The sequence below is a fragment of the Scyliorhinus canicula genome, chromosome 1 (genome assembly GCF_902713615.1).
Source record: "Scyliorhinus canicula chromosome 1, sScyCan1.1, whole genome shotgun sequence".
Classification (NCBI taxonomy): domain Eukaryota; kingdom Metazoa; phylum Chordata; class Chondrichthyes; order Carcharhiniformes; family Scyliorhinidae; genus Scyliorhinus; species Scyliorhinus canicula.
The window spans coordinates 184,710,090-184,727,127 of NC_052146.1; the positions used below are offsets into that span (position 1 = coordinate 184,710,090).

At 46.8% G+C, this 17,038-nt stretch overlaps 1 non-coding gene across 1 annotated transcript; it reads right to left on the reverse strand.

Annotated features, from left to right (window-relative positions):
* Positions 1 to 780: 780 nt before the first annotated feature.
* LOC119978407 lies at positions 781 to 894 on the reverse strand. Its single transcript, XR_005463441.1, has one exon. It is a non-coding gene; the product is annotated as a U5 spliceosomal RNA (small nuclear RNA).
* Between the last annotated feature and the right edge of the window lie 16,144 nt (positions 895 to 17,038).

A 17,038-nucleotide genomic window follows, 5' to 3' on the forward strand; every position in this document is an offset into this window, starting at 1 on the left:
CTATTATGTATTTTCTTTTATTCCCTTTTCTTCCCATGTACTTAATGTCCTGTTGAGCTGCTTGCAAACAAATACGTGACAATAAACAAATCCAAATCCAGGTTAAAATCCAACAGGTTTGTTTGGAATCACTAGCTTTGGGAGCATAGCTCCTTCATCAGGTGGTCTCACCTCCGAAAGCTAGTGATTCCAAACAAACCTGTTGGACTTTAACCTGATGTTGTAAGACTTTTTACTGTGCCCACCCCAGTCCAAAGTCGGCATCTCCACATCATATGCGACTTAAGAAAATGAAAATCGCTTATTGTGACGAGTAGGCTTCAAATGAAGTTACTGTGAAAAGCCCCGAGTCGCCACATTCCGGCGCCTGTTCGGGGAGGCTGTTACGGGAATCGAACCGTGCTGCTGGCCTGCTTTCAAAGCCAGTGAATTAGCCCTGTGCTAAACAGCCCCTATCAGACGGGGATAGCTGCAGTTTCTCCGACCAAAGGACGAGACACAATCTAGACTTTTCAGTGCAACACCTCAGACAGATCAACATAGAGTGACACTTGGTGTTAGCATTTGCAGTCCAAGACAGCCCATTAAAATCCTTGAAGGCATTTGACATGCAGAGTTCATAATTGAATTTCAATAATTAACAGGAATTAGAATACAAACATTTACAGCAGAGAAGCCATCACACCAGCAGAAAAGGCTCACTGGACATTAACACGAAACCTCCAAAACAGCACAATGCTCACCAAGCCAGACGAAAATTCTGTTTTTGAAATTAAAACAAGCCCCACAAAAGTAGGGCATCAAAAAATTAACTAAAACTCCGAGTGTTCCTCTCCACGGAAATCTTTAGTAAAAGGCGAAAGATTTATACGATCTGAAGAGAAACCAGAGTACTGATATTCACACCAACTTTACTCACTACCCACCGCGCACTTAGCTCCTTAACATCATACTGAGCGAATATACTAACACTCAGCATCAACACTGGGAATAAGCACATTCAATCCGATTATACTGAAAGCAATTAACTAAAAACAGGAGCATGGATAATTATTAGTCCTTCTGATAAAGTTCTAGATATGTAAATTAGCGAGCGGAGCGAATCCTGTCGCAGCCGCCGCGGGCAGGAAGGAAATGTGGCAGTCTGGCCTGTGGAACAGTGACTGAGCAGGGAGATGAACATTGCTTCCCTTTCAGTCAGAAGAGGTAAAGCAAAGGAAGCGCTCCCTTTGCAGCTGTCTGCATTGCATTCTGGTACTTGCAGTTTAACCCCAACGTTTTAAGAATCAAATTTCAAGGAGGTCCGATTTTAAAGGTTTCAGTGGGGTGATGATAATGCTGTCAGTGCTCGCTGTCATCACTGACTCCTCTGAAGTGCGGGATGGTCACGGAAAACAGCTGTTGTGCTGTCGCTTTGGGCTCCAGCACAGCCTCCACTGAGCTGAAATTCATTGACATCAGAAGAATTTTCTATTATTCTGCCTTTCAGCCATAATACACGGCTGGAAACTGCAAAAAGCCCCACAGGCTGTATGTTTGACATGTAACGAACCTTGTAAACAAGCATCAGGAGTAGGAACCGGGCACCTGGCCCCCTCGAGCCTACTCCACTATCAGACCAGAGCCGATGTGATCTTACTCCAAAGGTGACAGAGGAATTTTGTGCAGATGTTAAACAATTGCAGCTATGAGGAAAGATTTGATAGGCTGGCATTGTTTTATCTGGAACAGAGGGGGCTGAGAGAAGATTTAATTGAGATGTGCCAAAATTATGAGCGGTCCGTCAGGCAGGGCCGGCTCAAGGCACCGGCAACTCGGGCAGTCGCCCGGGGCGCCATGTGCTAGGGGGCGCCAGAGACTCTGGTCCCGCGCATGCGCAGTTGGGCAGGTGCCAACCAGCGCATGCGCGGTGGCCGCCCTCCCCCAGGGCGGCCCCCCCCCCGCTCGGTCCGCCCCCCCCGCTCGGTCCGCCCCCCCCCCCGCTCGGTCCGCTCCCCCGCCCCCCCCTCGGTCTGGCCCCCTCCGACCCCCCCTCGGTCCGGCCCCTCCCGCTCGGTCCGCTCCCCCCCTCGGTCCGCCCCCCCCCTCGGGTCTGCCCCCCGCCCCCCCTCGGGTCCGCCCCCCGCCCCGCCCCCCCCTCGGGTCCGCCCCCCGCCCCCCCCCGGCCCCCCGCCCCGCCCCCCCTCGGGTCCCCCCCCCCCAAGGGCGCCGAAGTTCAGCTTGCCGGGGGCGCCAGCAACCCTAGGGCCGGCGCTGCCGTCAGGAAGGATTTAAAAAAATATAAATTTAGAGTACCCAGTTCATTTTTTTTATAATTAAGGGGCAATTTAGCATGGCCAAACTACCTGTGCTGCACATTTGTGAGACCCACACAGAGAATGTGCAAACGCCACACGGACAGTGACCCAGGGCCGGGATTGAATCCGGGTCCTTGTCACCGTGAGGCAGCAGTGCTAATCACTGCGCACACTGTGCCGCCCCTTGGAAGGACCTATTTCCCTGAGCAGAGAGGTCATTAACCAACTCATAAATTTAATTTAATTGATAGGAGGATTTGAGGGAAGATTTCCCCCCCAAAATATACTTTATTCATAAAATTTGGAAACATATATTACACAATATTTAAATTGGACATTAGACTACAGCTCCACCTTTAACACCATTATCCCAACTAGACTAATAAGCAAACTCTGCAACCTTGGACTTGACCTCTCCCTGGGCAGCTGGATCCTTGACTTCCTTACCAACAGACCACAATCTGTCAGGATAGGTAACAACACCTCCTCCACAATAGTCCTCAACACTGGGGCCCCACAAGGATGTGTGCTCATTCCTCTACTGTACTCCCTATACACAAATGACTGTGTGGCAAGATTCAACTCCAATCAATCTATATGTTATGACTGGTGGGTCGTATCTCAAACAATGATGAATCAGACGACAGAAGGAAGATGGATCACCTGGTTATATGGTGCACCAAAAACAACCTCTCTCTGAATGATGGAAAGAGCAAGGAACTGATCATCAAGCTTGTGCTACGCCCCAGTAAGCGTAGCACAACCCCCCACTGTCTACATCAATGACTCCGAAGTAAAGATGTTCGATAGCATTAAGTTCCTGGGGGTCACCATCACCAACAGTCTGTCCTGGTCCACTCACGTTGATGCAACAGTCAAGAAAGCTCAACAATGTCTCTATTTCCTATGGAAGCTAAAGAAATTTGGCATGTCTGCATCGACCCTCACAAACATCTACAGATGCCAGAGAGAGCACCCTATCCGGCTGCATTACAGCTTGGTATGGCAACTGCTCGGCCCAAGATCGCAAGAAACTGCAGAGTGTGGTGAACTCAGCCCGACGCATCACACGAGCTTGCCATCCTCCCATACATTCTGTAGACACCTTTTGCTGCCTCAGAAAGGCAGACAGCATTGTCAGAGACCCCCCCACACCCAGGCTTTGCCCTCTTCCAGACCCTTCCATCAGGCAGAAGATACAGAAGTCTGAAGACCCGCACATCCAGACATACAAACAGCTTCTTCCCCACAGCTACTAGACTCCTCAACGACTTTCCCTTGGATTGATCTGTTCTCTGTAAGAATGGAAAAACTTGTGTATGTTTAACTTACACTGCAGTAGATTCTAAACCAGAACCTTTGCATCAGTGATGGAGATTAAGTACAAGGCACACGATGGTGAAGGTGAAGGAAGAGTCTGGATTTTCTGTCACTCACTCCTAGCTGGAGTTTGAAACGCACGTGTTTTTTTTCTGGGGCTAGTCAGTTGGCACTCTCTGTCATCAGTTCCATTAATTCAGTTGGTATATGGAATCTGGGGAATGTGTCCGAAAATATTGCAACAAAGATTTAAATATCATTAGGCACTTGACCATTGTGCACATAAGTAATGTAATTGAGTATCTGCTTATTGTGGTGAAATTTGTAAAGATTGGTGAGAGATGAATTTGAAAAGATTTCTTAAGGTACAGAAGTTAGAAAGTGGAAGGTTTTAGGGAAGGAGCTTGTAAAGGAAGTCAAGGTGCATGAACGTTTTGCCAATAATTGCCACAAGTAGCATTTGATTCTTTTAGCAAATCTTGCTTTGAAAATATATTTCAAGAAAATTTTAATAATGACAAAATGGTAGAGTGAACATATCAAGACATATATCTTTGGATTAACATATAACAGTTATTTGTGTTACGTGTTCATTTTCCATCTGTAGTTTCAAAAGAGAGAGTAAGACTCTGACTTAATAATTTTACCCCAGTGCTGCTAATTATTAACAGCTCATTGAGGAAATTGGGATTCAATTATAGTAGTTCCTGCTGTTGCTTGTAGCTATTCCTACCAGGAGATCTGCTGTCACGGTGTGTCCGTCCATCTTGCAACTTCCTCATACATGGCTATCACATAGAAGACAGGGGGTGGTGGTGGATGGAAAATTTTCAGACTGGAGACCAGTTATTAGCGGTTGTACCACAGGGATCAGTGCTGGGTCCTCTGCTATTGTGATTTTTATAAATGACTTGGAGGAGGGGCTGAAGGGCTGGGTCAGTAAGTTTGCTGATGACACTAAAATTGTGGAATAGTGGATGAGGTGGAGGGCTGTTGTAGGCTGCAAAGAGACATTGATAGGATGCAGAGCTGGGCCAAAAATGGCAGATAGAGTTTAACCCTGATACGTGCGAGGTGATTCATTTTGGTTAGGACAATTTGAATGCGGATTACAGGGTCAACGGCAGGGTTCTGAGGAATGTGGAGGAACAGAGATCTTGGGATCACGTCCACAGATCTCTGAAGGTTGCACACTCAAGTGGATAGAGCTGTGAAGAAGGCCTGTAGTGTGTTAGGTTTACTAACAGGGGGCTTGAGTTTAAGAGCCGTGGGGTTATGCTGCAACTATACATGACCCTGGTGAGACCACATTTTGAGTATTGTGTGCAGTTTGGTTACCTCATTATAGGAAGGATGTGGAAGCACTGGAAAGGGTGCAAAAGAGATTTACCAGGATGCTGCCTGGATTGGAGGGTAGGTCTTAGGAGGAAAGGTTGAAGGAGCTAGGGCTTTTCTCATTGGAGCGAAGGAGGATGAGAGGCGACTTAATAGAGGTTTATAAGATGATGAGGGGGATAGATAGAGTGGATGTTCAGAAACTATTTCCTCGGGTGGATGTAGCTATTACAAGGGGGCATAACTACAAGGTTCGGGGTACGAGATATAGTAGGGATGTCCGAGGTAGGTTCTTTACTCAGAGAGTGGGGCAGCACGGTAGCATAGTGGTTAGCATCAATGCTTCACAGCTCCAGGGTCCCAGGTTCGGTTCCCGGCTGGGTCACTGTCTGTGCGGAGTCTGCACGTCCTCCCCGTGTGTGCGTGGGTTTCCTCCGGGTGCTCCGGTTTACTCCCACAGTCCAAAAGATGTGCGGGTTAGGTGGATTGGCCATGCTAAATTGCCTGTAGTGTCCTAAAAGTAAGGTGGAGTGTTGGGTTAACGGGTATAGGATGGATACGAGAGTTTGAGTAGGGTGATCATTGCTCGGCACAACATCGAGGGCCGAAGGGCCTGTTCTGTGCTGTACTGTTCTATGTTCTATGAGTGGTTAGGGTGTGGAATGGACTGCCTGCTGTGATAGTGGAGTCGGACACTTTAGGAACTTTCAAGCGGTTATTGGATAGGCACATGGAGCACACCAGAATGACAGGGAGTAGGATAGCTTGATCTTGGTTTCGGACAAAGCTCGGCACAACATTGAGGGCCGAGGGGCCTGTTGTGTGCTGTACTGTTCTATGTTCTATGTTCACAACGCCCTTTGCCGATCTTGTTAGGCCTTGTTCCGCACTGTAACCAATCACTATTTGTTGATGCACCACTGTCAATGTACTCTGTTGATTATTCTTTTGTCTACTATATACGTACTGTATACGATTCCTTGGCCACAGAAAAATACCTTTCACTGTACTTCGGTACATGTGACAATAAATATCAATCAATCAATCAGAAAGTGTGCTAAAATGAAACTTTTTTTTCATAGAATTTACAGAATTTACAGAGCAGAAGGAGTCTGCACTGGCTCTTGGAAAGAGCACCCTACCCAAGCCCATACCCAATCACCATAACCCAGAAGCCCCATCTAACACTAAGGGCAATTGGACCCTAAGGGCAATTTATCATGGCCAATCCACCTAACCTAACCTGCACATCTTTGGACTGTGGGAGGAAACCGGAGCACCCGGAGGAAAACCCACGCACACACAGGGAGAACGTACAGACTCCACACAGACAATGACCCAAGCCGGGATTCGAACCTGGGGCCCTGGAGCTGTGAGCATTTGTGCTAACCACTATGCTACCGTGCTGCCCATTTCTCCATAGAGCATTCTGCACTCGTTTTAAAAATGAATTTTGAGTACCCAATTCTTCTTTTTCCAATTACAGGGCAATTTAGCGTGGACCAATCCACCTATCCGACACATCTTTGGGTTGTGGGGGCAAAACCACGCAAACCACGGGGAGAATGTGCAAACTCCACACGGACAGTGATCAAGAGCCGGGATCAATCCCATGAGGCAGCAGTGCTACCTCCCTGAACATATTGCACTCTTTTGAAAAAAATTTAGAGTACCCAATTAATTTTTCCAATTAAGAGGCGATATAGCGTGGCCAATCCACCTATCCAGCACATCTTTGGGTTGTGGGACGAAACCCACGCAAACACGGGGAGAATGTGCAAACTCCACACGGACAGTGACCCAGAGCCAGGAAATAACCAGGCACCTCAGCACCGTGAGGCTGCAGTGCTACCCACTGTGCCATCATGCTGCCCTAGCATATTGCACTCTTGAGATGTCGCAGCACAATTGCAATGCAAGTGATATTTGATATAGACATTTCATGTAGATTGAGAGGTTGTACGGTTTTTCAGCTGCTCAGTGTACTGTGGCTAAAGCATCAGAGGCCTTTTCTCATTACACCTTTGCAACAGCTTCCCCAAGTTTAAGTCCGTTTCTCAGCACACAGTCCTGGACCTTGTTATCTGCCACTTTACATTTTTGGTGTACAGGAAGGATCTGAAGGGGATGGCCCTTTTCACTATCACTCATATCTTCGTGATCATTTTAAAGTTCTGGGGATGAGGCAATCTGCGAAATGACTTTGACAGTCTGCTCAGGGAACCATTTGACAAAATCCACCATCTCCTTTTGTGCAGGGCCTTGCGGAAGTTACTGTGGACAACCCTCTGATGAATTTGTGCTCAAAGGTGTTTTGCTGCACAAACATTTCCATGAGAGACAGTTGCCACAGTCAATCTGCTTGGACCATTCTGCAGCAATGTGGCCAGACCCATTCTTTGTAATACTGTGTACAGGTAGAACTTCAACATGGAATGACACTTTGGGCACAATCTACTGGCTGTGTTACGCTCGGAAGGCAGTGTGGAATGGCGCAATGTAGCCGGTAGATGCTGGAAAATCACTCTTCGGGATATACCGGGCTCACCACACCTTGTAAGATTAAAAAAAAAAATTTGGAGTACCCAATTCATTTTTTTCCAATTAAGGGGCAATTTAGCACGGCTAATCCGCCTACCCAGCGCATCTTTGGGTTATGGGGGCGAAGCCCACGCAAACACATGGGGCGAAATTCTCCAAACGGGAGACAAAGTGTTTCACTCCGGCGTTGGAGGCTGCTCCTCGCCCCCTATTCTCCCACCACCAGGGGGCTAGGAGTGGTACCGCGTCAATTTTGCGCGGCAGGCCTTAGCGCCGCGTCAAAGCGGCGCCGTGTAAATGACACGGCCGGCGGTGCTTAAATGACATCACCCGTGCATGCGCAGGTTGGCCGGCTTCCGTCCCTCACAAAATTCAAACAGATTATGGGCAGCACGGTAGCATGGTGGTTAGCATAAATACTTCACAGCTCCAGGGTCCCAGGTTCGGTTCCCGGCTGGGTCACTGTCTGTGCGGAGTCTGCACGTCCTCCCCGTGTGTGCGTGGGTTTCCTCCGGGTGCTCCGGTTTCCTCCCACATTCCAAAGATGTGCGGGTTAGGTGGATTGGCCATGCTAAATTGCCCGTAGTGTCCTAAAAAGTAAGGTTAAGGGGGGGGGGGGTTGTTGGGTTACGGGTATAGGGTGGATCGTGGGTTTGAGTAGAGTGATCATTGCTCGGCACAACATCGAGGGCCGAAGGGCCTGTTCTGTGCTGTACTGTCCTATGTTCTATGTTCTAACCCGCGCATGCGCAGTTGCCGTCCTCCCCGCGGGTGCCCCGCAAGACATGTCGGAGTGATCTTGGGGGGCGGGGGAGGAAAAAGAGTGCATCTTTTAGAGACGCCGGCCCGCCGATCGGTGGGCACCGATCGCGGGCCAGACCCCACTGAGCACCCCCCTGGTGCTCGATCCTCCCCCCCGCCCCCCAGAGGCCGCACACGCAGCGTTCGCACGCTGTCACGCCGGCAGCGACCAGGTGTGGTTGGCGCAGGCGTGAACTGGTCAGATTGGGCAGGCCGCTCGGCCCATCCGGGCCAGAGAATCACCGCTCGACCGTTAGAAACGGTGAGCGACGATTCTCCGAGCGGCCTGTTGTAAAACTCGGCACGCCATTTTGGGGGGGTGGGAGAATCGCGTGCGGGTGCCAGGGCAGCGTGGCGGGAATCGCCCGGCACTCCCACGATTCTCCCACACAGCATGGGGGTCGGAGAATCCCACCCATGGACAATGTGCAAACTCCACATGAACAGTGACCCAGGGCCGAGATTTGAACCTGGGTCCTTAGCGTCGTAGGCAGCAGTGCTAACCACTGTGCCATAAGGGGCTGGTTTAGCTCACTGGGCTAAATCGCTGGCTTTTAAAGCAGACCAAGCGGGTTCAATTCCCGTACCAGCCTCCCCGGACAGGCGCCGGAATGTGGTGACTAGGGGCTTTTCACAGTAACTTCATTGAAGCCTACTCGTGACAATAAACGATTTTCATTTCATTTCATGTGCTTCCCTATGCTATCTTTTGTAATCACCTTTTTGTGTGTGTGTATGGTGTTTGAGAGAGAGAGAGAGAAAGGGAGCTATTGCAATTACATTTCAGATGTTGAATGATAAATATTTTTCTTTTTTTTAAAACTTGAGAAAATTTGTCATGTCTGTTCTTGAGAGTTAAAGAACTCGGATGAAAACACTTTTTTTTCTCAAAAACATCAGCCTTTAGTTAGTTGAAAGTTGGAAAAGCGGGGGGGAGACATGCTATCATCTCTTCCTCATCTGTAACCTAATTCCTCAAATAATTTTGAGCTCAGCAGATGTGAAACTGCCTTTTCAACTCAGGAGAAAACAGTTTCTATTTATCTTTCATATTCTATGACTATAAACAAGACCAGATGCTTGACAACATTTCTCTTTATATTCCTCAGCTTTTTTTTAACACATGGACAAATTTATGTACCTTTTGCAGAGTGAGGTTTTAATTCTGTTAAAGTCTTTGGTAAAAGAATAACAAAAATATTGTTCTTATATGGTGAACGGTCAGGACGGTGGAGTTTTAAAAAACATTTAGGGTACCCAATTCATTTTTTACAGTTAAGGGGTAATTTAGCGTGGCCAATTCACCTAGGCTGCACATCTTTGGGTTGTGGGGGCGAAACCCACGCAAACACGGGGAGAATGTGCAAACTCCACACGGAGAGTGACCCAGAGCAGGGATCGAACCTGGGATCTCGGCAGCTTGAGGCAGCAGGGCTAACCCACTGCGCCACCGTGCTGCCCTGGACGGTGGAGTTAAGTCCAGGATGAGATCAGCTATGATCGTATTAGGGGCGACATGTGACACAGTGGTTAGCGCTGGGACTGCGGCACTGAGGACTCTGGTTCGAATCCTGGCCCTGGGTCACTGTCCATGTGGAGTTTGCACATTCTTCCCATGTCTGTGGAGATTTCACCCCCACAATCCAAAGGTGTGCTGGTTAGGTGGATTGGCCACACTAAATTGCCCCTTAATTCTGCTCTAGATTAAAAAAAAAGGTATGATCGTATTGAACGATGGAGCGGGCTCAAGAGGCTAAATGGCCTACTCCTGCTCCTAGTTCATGTGTTCTAAGAAATGACTATTCTGGCTGATTTCACCATCCAGCTCTTGGTCTGTCGCATTGTAGGTAACAGCACCCCAAGCACTAATATGGTGGTCATGATCATTAAGGGGATTTCTTGATTAATATGAAGATCATGAGTTATGGGAAGAAGGCAGGAGAATGGGGATGAAGAACATATCATAACATGTCATCTACGTGTGGATCCATAGGGATGGGAGAGGTCCTAAATTAATATTTTGCGTCAGTATTTACTGTTGAGAAAGGCACAAATGTAAGGGAAATTGGGGAAATAAAAAGTGATGTCTTGAGGAGTGTACATATTAGAGAGAAGGAGGTGCTGGAGGTATTAAAGCACATCAAGATAGATAAATCCGAGGGCAGCACGGTGGCCTAGTGGTTAGCACAACCGCCTCACGGCGCTGAGGTCCCAGGTTCGATCCCGGCTCTGGGTCACTGTCCGTGTGGAGTTTGCACATTCTCCCCGTGTCTGCGTGGGTTTCGCCCCCACAACCCAAAACAAAATGTGCAGAGTAGGTGTATTGGCCACGCTAAATTGGCCCTTAATTGGAAAAAATAATTGGGTAATCTAAATTAAAAAAAAAAAGATAGATAAATCCAAGGGCAGCACGGTGGCACAGTGGGTTAGCACTGCTGCCTCACATGCCGAGATCCCAGATTCAACCCCGGCTCTGGGTCACTGTCCGTGTGGAGTTTGCACATTCTCCCCATGTTTGTGTCGGTTTCTCCCCCACAACCCAAAGATGTGCAGGGTAGATGGATTGGCCACTCTAAATTGCCCCTTTCATTGGAAAAAAATGAATTGGGCACTCTAAATTTAAAAAAAATTAAAAAAGATAGATAATTCCCAGGACCTGATGAAATATATCCCAGGACATTGTGGGATGTCCTGAGGAAATTGCCGGTCCCCTAGCTGAGATATTTGAATCATCAACAGCCACAGGAGAGCTGCTGAAGATTGGAGCGTAGCAAATGTTGTGCCCTTGTTTAAGAAGGGCTGCCGGGGTAAGCCTGGGAACTACAGACCAGTGAGCCTTACTCCTGTAGTGGGTAAGTTGTTAGAAGGTTATTTTGAAGGACAGGATCTACAGGTATTTAGACAGACAAGGGCTAATTAGGGAAAGTCAACAGGGCTTTGTAAGGGGAAAGTCACGCCTCACGAATTTGATTGAGTTTTTTGAAGGGGTAACCAAGAAGGTAGGTGTGGACAGTGTGGTCGACATTGTCTGCATGGACTTTAGCAAGGCCTTTAACAAGGTACCGCATGGTAGGTTGTTGCAAAAGGTTAAATCTGATGAATCCAGGGTGAGGTAGACAATTGGAAACAATGTTTGCTTGGCAGCCGAAGCCAAAGGGTGGTTGTGGAGGACTGTTTTTCAAACTGGAGGCCTGTGACCAGCGTTGTGCCTCAGGGATTGGTGCTGGGTCCACTGTTATTTGTTATATATATAGATATATAAATATAAATAAATGATTTGGATGAGAATGCAGGAGGCATGGTTAGTAAGCCGATGACACCAAGATTGGTGGCACAGTGGATAGTGAAGAAGGTTATATAAGATTGCAACAGGATCTTGACCAATTGGGCAAATGAATGGCAGATGGAGCTTAATTTGGATAAATGTGAGGTGATGCATTTTGGTAGATCAAATCAGGGCAGGACCTGCTCAGTTAATGGTAGGGAGTTGGGGAGATTTACAGAACAAAGAGATCTAGGAGTACAGGTTCATCGGTCCTTGAAGGTGGAGTTGCAGGTGGACAGGGTGGTGAAGAAGGCATTCAGCATACTAGGTTTTATTTATTTATTTTAAAAAATATTTTTATTCTCCTTTTTCACATTTTCATCCAGATGTACATTCACCAACAAACAATCAATGGTAAAATACAATGTCAATCCTCTGGCCAACAATTCCTTCCTCCCACCAACCCTCAACATTTTAAATACGGGCAGCACAGTGGCACAGTGGTTAGCATTGCTGCCTACGGCACTGAGGACCCAGGTTCAAATCCCGGCCCTGGGTCACTGTCCGTGAGGAGTTTGCACATTCTCCCTGTGTCTGCGTGGGTCTCACCCCGACAACCCAAAGATGTGCAGGATAGGTGGCTTGGCCACGCTAAATTGCCCCTTAATTGGAAAAAATAATTGGGTACTCTAAATTTATATTAAAAAAAACATTTTTAATACAAATATCAAAGGATTCAGGAATCCACCATCCACCCATACATAGTCATCAACAACATACACAGTCCAACACCCCCCCTAATGTTTGATGTCATCCAATTCTTGGAAGTGCATAATGAACAAAGCCCATGAATTGTAGAACCCTTCCATCCTTCCCCTCAATTCAGATTTAATCTTCTCGAGTGTTAAAAACTCCAACAGATCCCCTTACCATGCCAAGGCACAGGGTGGAGCGACTAACCTCCACCCCAACAGGATACACCTTTGTGTGATCAGCAAGGCGAAGGTGAAAAAAATCTGCCTCCGCACCCGCTTCCAACTCTGGCCAATCCGATACCCCAAATACCTCCAGAGGACCCGGCTCAAGCCTCACATGTACCACCTTCGAAATTACCCTGAAAAGCTCTCTCCAATACCCCTCCAACTTTGGACAGAACCATATGAACGTGATTTGCGTTCCCCCCCCCCACCGGCAATGTTCACAAACATCCTCAAAGAGTCGGTTCATCCTCGCCTTTGTGAGGTGTGCCCTATATACCACCTTCAGCTGTATTAGCCCCAACCTTGATCACAAAGTTGAGGCATTCACCCTCCGGCACACCTCACATCACAACCTCTCCTCCATGCCCTCTCCCAACTCTTCCTCCCACCTTGTCTGAATTCCCTCCAGCGGTGATGTTAGGTTTTATTGGTCAGAATATTGAATACAGGAGTTGGGTCACCTTGTTGAAGTTGTACAAGACATCGGAAAGACCATACATGGAATACTGTGTTCAGTTCTGGTCACCCTATTATAGGAAGGATATTGTTAAACTAGAAAGAGTGCAGAAGAGATTTACGAGGATGTTACCAGGACTTGATGGTCTGAGTTATAAAGAGAGGCTGGATAGGCTGGGACTTTTTTCCCTGGAGCATAGTAGGCTTAGGGGTGATCTTATAGAGGTCTATAAAATAATGAGCATAGATAAGGTAGATAGTCAACATCTTTTCCCAAAGGTAGAAAGAGTCTAGAACTAGAGGGCATAGGTTTATGGTGAGAGGGGAGAGATACAAGAGACCAGAGGGGAAATTTTTTCACACAAAAGGTGGTAAGCATTTGGAACGACCTGCCAGAGGCAGGGTAGAGGAGGGTACAATTTGTTCCTTTAAAAAAGTTGGACAGTTACATGGGCAGGGTGGGTATAGAGGGATATGGGCCAAATGCGGGCAAGTGGGACTATCTAAGTGACAGAAACTGGGCGGCATGGACAAGCTGGGCCGAAGTGCCTATTTCCATGCTGGAAACATCTATGACTATTAGTGATGATCGAATGGTGGAGCAGATTCAATGAGCAAATGCCGTAATTCTGCTCCTATACCTTATGAACGATTGCACTTTGTGTGATGGCCATTTTGAAATTTTGGAATGTTCTTTTACAAATAAAGTATATTTTTGCAAAACAAAAGACCAGAGAAACTGGATTGTTCACCTTAGATTAGAGAAGGGTAAGAGGAGATTTGATAGAGGTGTCTGAAATGTAAAGAGTTTCAATTGAATAAAGAAAAACTGTGTCCAATGGCTAAAGGATGGACCAGAGGGCACAGATTTAATGTGACTGGCAAAAGAACCAGAAGTGACAGCAGCTATTTCTAAATTGCACAGGTGCATGACCGCAGAATATACTGGGCAGTGTAATAAACAGGCTACAGTACATTACCAACATTCCTCTAACATGTGTTTGTGCGTAGGCTTTGGTAAATGAACACACCTTTGCAAAGCAGGTCCAGATATAGATTCAGTGATTTTTGTTGAGGTTCACCCTGAGCAGCTCCATAATACAGGTCTCTTGGAGCTCTATGCGATGTTCTCAGGGGTGCAGGCAAAGAGGACCATTAACTGGATGATGGTCGAAACGTTCAAATTTTTTTTTCAAGTATCCAATTCTTTTTTCCCAAGTAAGGGGCAATTTAGCATGGCCAATTTAGCGTGAACATCATTTCGGATTGTGGAGGTGAGACCCACAGACACGAGGAGAATGTATAAACTCCACATGGACACTGACCCGTGGTCGGATCGAGGTTGGTATTAAACTTGTTGGTCTTCTAGTACAAAGAGCTATTGAAGACCTAGTGTTGCAGACTGGCAGATTCCAAGGTCCAGGACTACGTGCTGAGGGCCACACTTGAGCCTGGGCAGTTGCCACAAAGGCTCAAATGGGAAAGGCCACGGCCTAAAGGTCTTCCTGCCATAGTACACAGAAGTTGGAAAATGTGTAAAAGCCTTCGAGCTTTATATTTGATATGAATATTGTAACTGTAAGGTATAATTACAACACCTTATAAGTTATATCGGATATAAGTTGGCCTGACTGATGTGTCATCTTACAATTTACTAATTCTAAACAGCTTTAAATCTTTCCTTCCACTTTTAGAATATAGGATTAAGCACAATTTAACGCATTAAGTCAGTTCAACAACTGCAGAGTGCAAATTCTGTCCTCCGCCTTCACCCCATTTGTATTTCTATGAATTTATTTTAATTTCTTCCATCAATCTGTTTTCCCCTCATATTGTGTCCCCTCCCAACTTGGGCCATTTCCCCCTGTTCCTAGTTGCCCTTTGACACACTGCTCACCTTTGTTCTGACATTCACATTCTAATCTCTTTATGTGCTGCTATCAGCACCCTTTTTAACCTTAATCACTTCCATTTGCATTCCCTTTATCTTTCGGTTCATGACAACTTTGTCAATCTCCACCTAAAGGAAGAGTGCTAAATTGGGGAAAGGCCAACTATAACAAAATTCGGCAGGAGCTCGGGAATGTGGATTAGGAGCAGCTGTTTAAGGGTAAATCCACATTTGAAATGTGGGAGTCTTTTAAAGAAAGGTTGATGTGCAGGACAGACATGTTCCTGTGAAAATGAGAGATAGAAATGGCAAGATTAGGGAACCATGGATGATGGATGGAATCGTGAGACTAGCTAAAATGAAAAAGGAAGCATACATAAGATCGAGGAGACTCAAAACTGTTGAAGCTTTGGAGGAATATCGGGAAAGTAGGACAAATCTCAAACGCGCAATAAAGAGGGCTAAAAGGGGTCATGAAATATCTTTGGCTAACAGGGTTAAGGAAAATCATATTTATTCATATATAAGGAGCAAGAGGGTAACTAGAGAAAGGATTGACCCACTCAAAGACAAAAGAGGGAATTTATGCGTGGAGTCAGAGGAAATGAGTGAGCTTCTTAATGAGTACTTTGCATCGGTATTCACCAAGGAGAGGGACATGATGGATGCTGAGGCTAGGGATGGATGTTTAAATACTCTAGGTCATGTCGGCATAAGGAAGGGGGAGGTTTGGGTATTCTAAAAGTTGCAGATAGCGAGGAGGACTGTTCAGAGATACAGCAAAATATAGATAGATTGGAGAATTGGGCAGCGAAATGGCAGCAGGTAGCATGGTGGTTAGCATAAATGCTTCACAGCTCCAGGGTCCCTGGTTCGATTCCCGGCTGGGTCACTGTCTGGTGGAGTCTGCACGTCCTCCCCCTGTGTGCGTGGGTTTCCTCCGGGTGCTCCGGTTTCCTCCCACAGTCCAAAGATGTGCGGGTTAGGTGGATTGGCCATGCTAATTGCCCGTAGTGTCCTAATTAAAGTAAGGTTAAGGGGGGGTTGTTTGGGTTACGGGTATAGGGTGGATACGTGGGTTTGAGTAGGGTGATCATGGCTCGGCACAACATTGAGGGCCGAAGGGCCTGTTCTGTGCTGTACTGTTCTATGTTCTATGTTCTATTAAGGTGGACAAGTCCCCAGGACCGGATGGGATCTATCCCAGGTTACTGAGGGAAGCGAGGGATGAAATAGCTGGGGCCTTAACAGATATCCTTGCAGCATCCTTGAGCACGGGTGGGGTCCCGGAGGACTGGAGAATTGCTGATGTTGTCCCTTTGTTTAAGAAGGGTAGCAGGGATAATCCAGGGAATTATAGACCTGTGAGCTTGACGTCAGTGGTAGGTAAACTGTTGGAGAAGATACTGAGGGATAGGATCCATTCACATCTGGAAGAAAATAGACTTATCAGTGATAAGCAGCATGGTTTTGTGCAGGGAAGGTCATGTCTTACAAACCTAATAGAATTCTTTGAGGGAGTGACAAAGTTAATTGATGAGGGAAGGGCTGTAGATGTCATAAACATGGACTTCAGTAAAGCATTTGATAAAGTTTCCCATGGCAGGTTGATGGAAAAAGTGAAGTCGTATGGGGTTCAGGGTGTACTAGCTAGATGGATAAAGAACTGGCTGGGCAACAGGAAACAGAGAGTAGTGGTGGAAGGAAGTGTCTCAAAATGGAGAAAGATGACTAGTGGTGTTCCACAGGGATCCGTGCTTGGACCACTGTTGTTTGTGATATACATAAATGATCTGGACGAAGGTATAAGTGGTCTGATAAGCAAGTTTGCAGATGATACTAAGATTGGTGGAGTTGCAGATAGCGAGGAGGACTGTCAGAGAATACAGCAAAATATAGATAGATTGGAGAATTGGGCAGCGAAATGGCAGATGGAGTTCAATCCAGGCAAATGCGAGGTGATGCATTTTGGAAGATCAAATTCAAGAGCGGACTATACGGTCAATGGAAGACTCCTGGGGAAAATTGATGTACAGAGAGATCTGGGAGTTCAGGTCCATTGTACCCTGAAGGTGGCAACGCAGGTTGATAGAGCGGTCAAGAAGGCATACAGCAAGCTGGAGGAGCTAGTTAAGGGGATCGGGGAGATGCA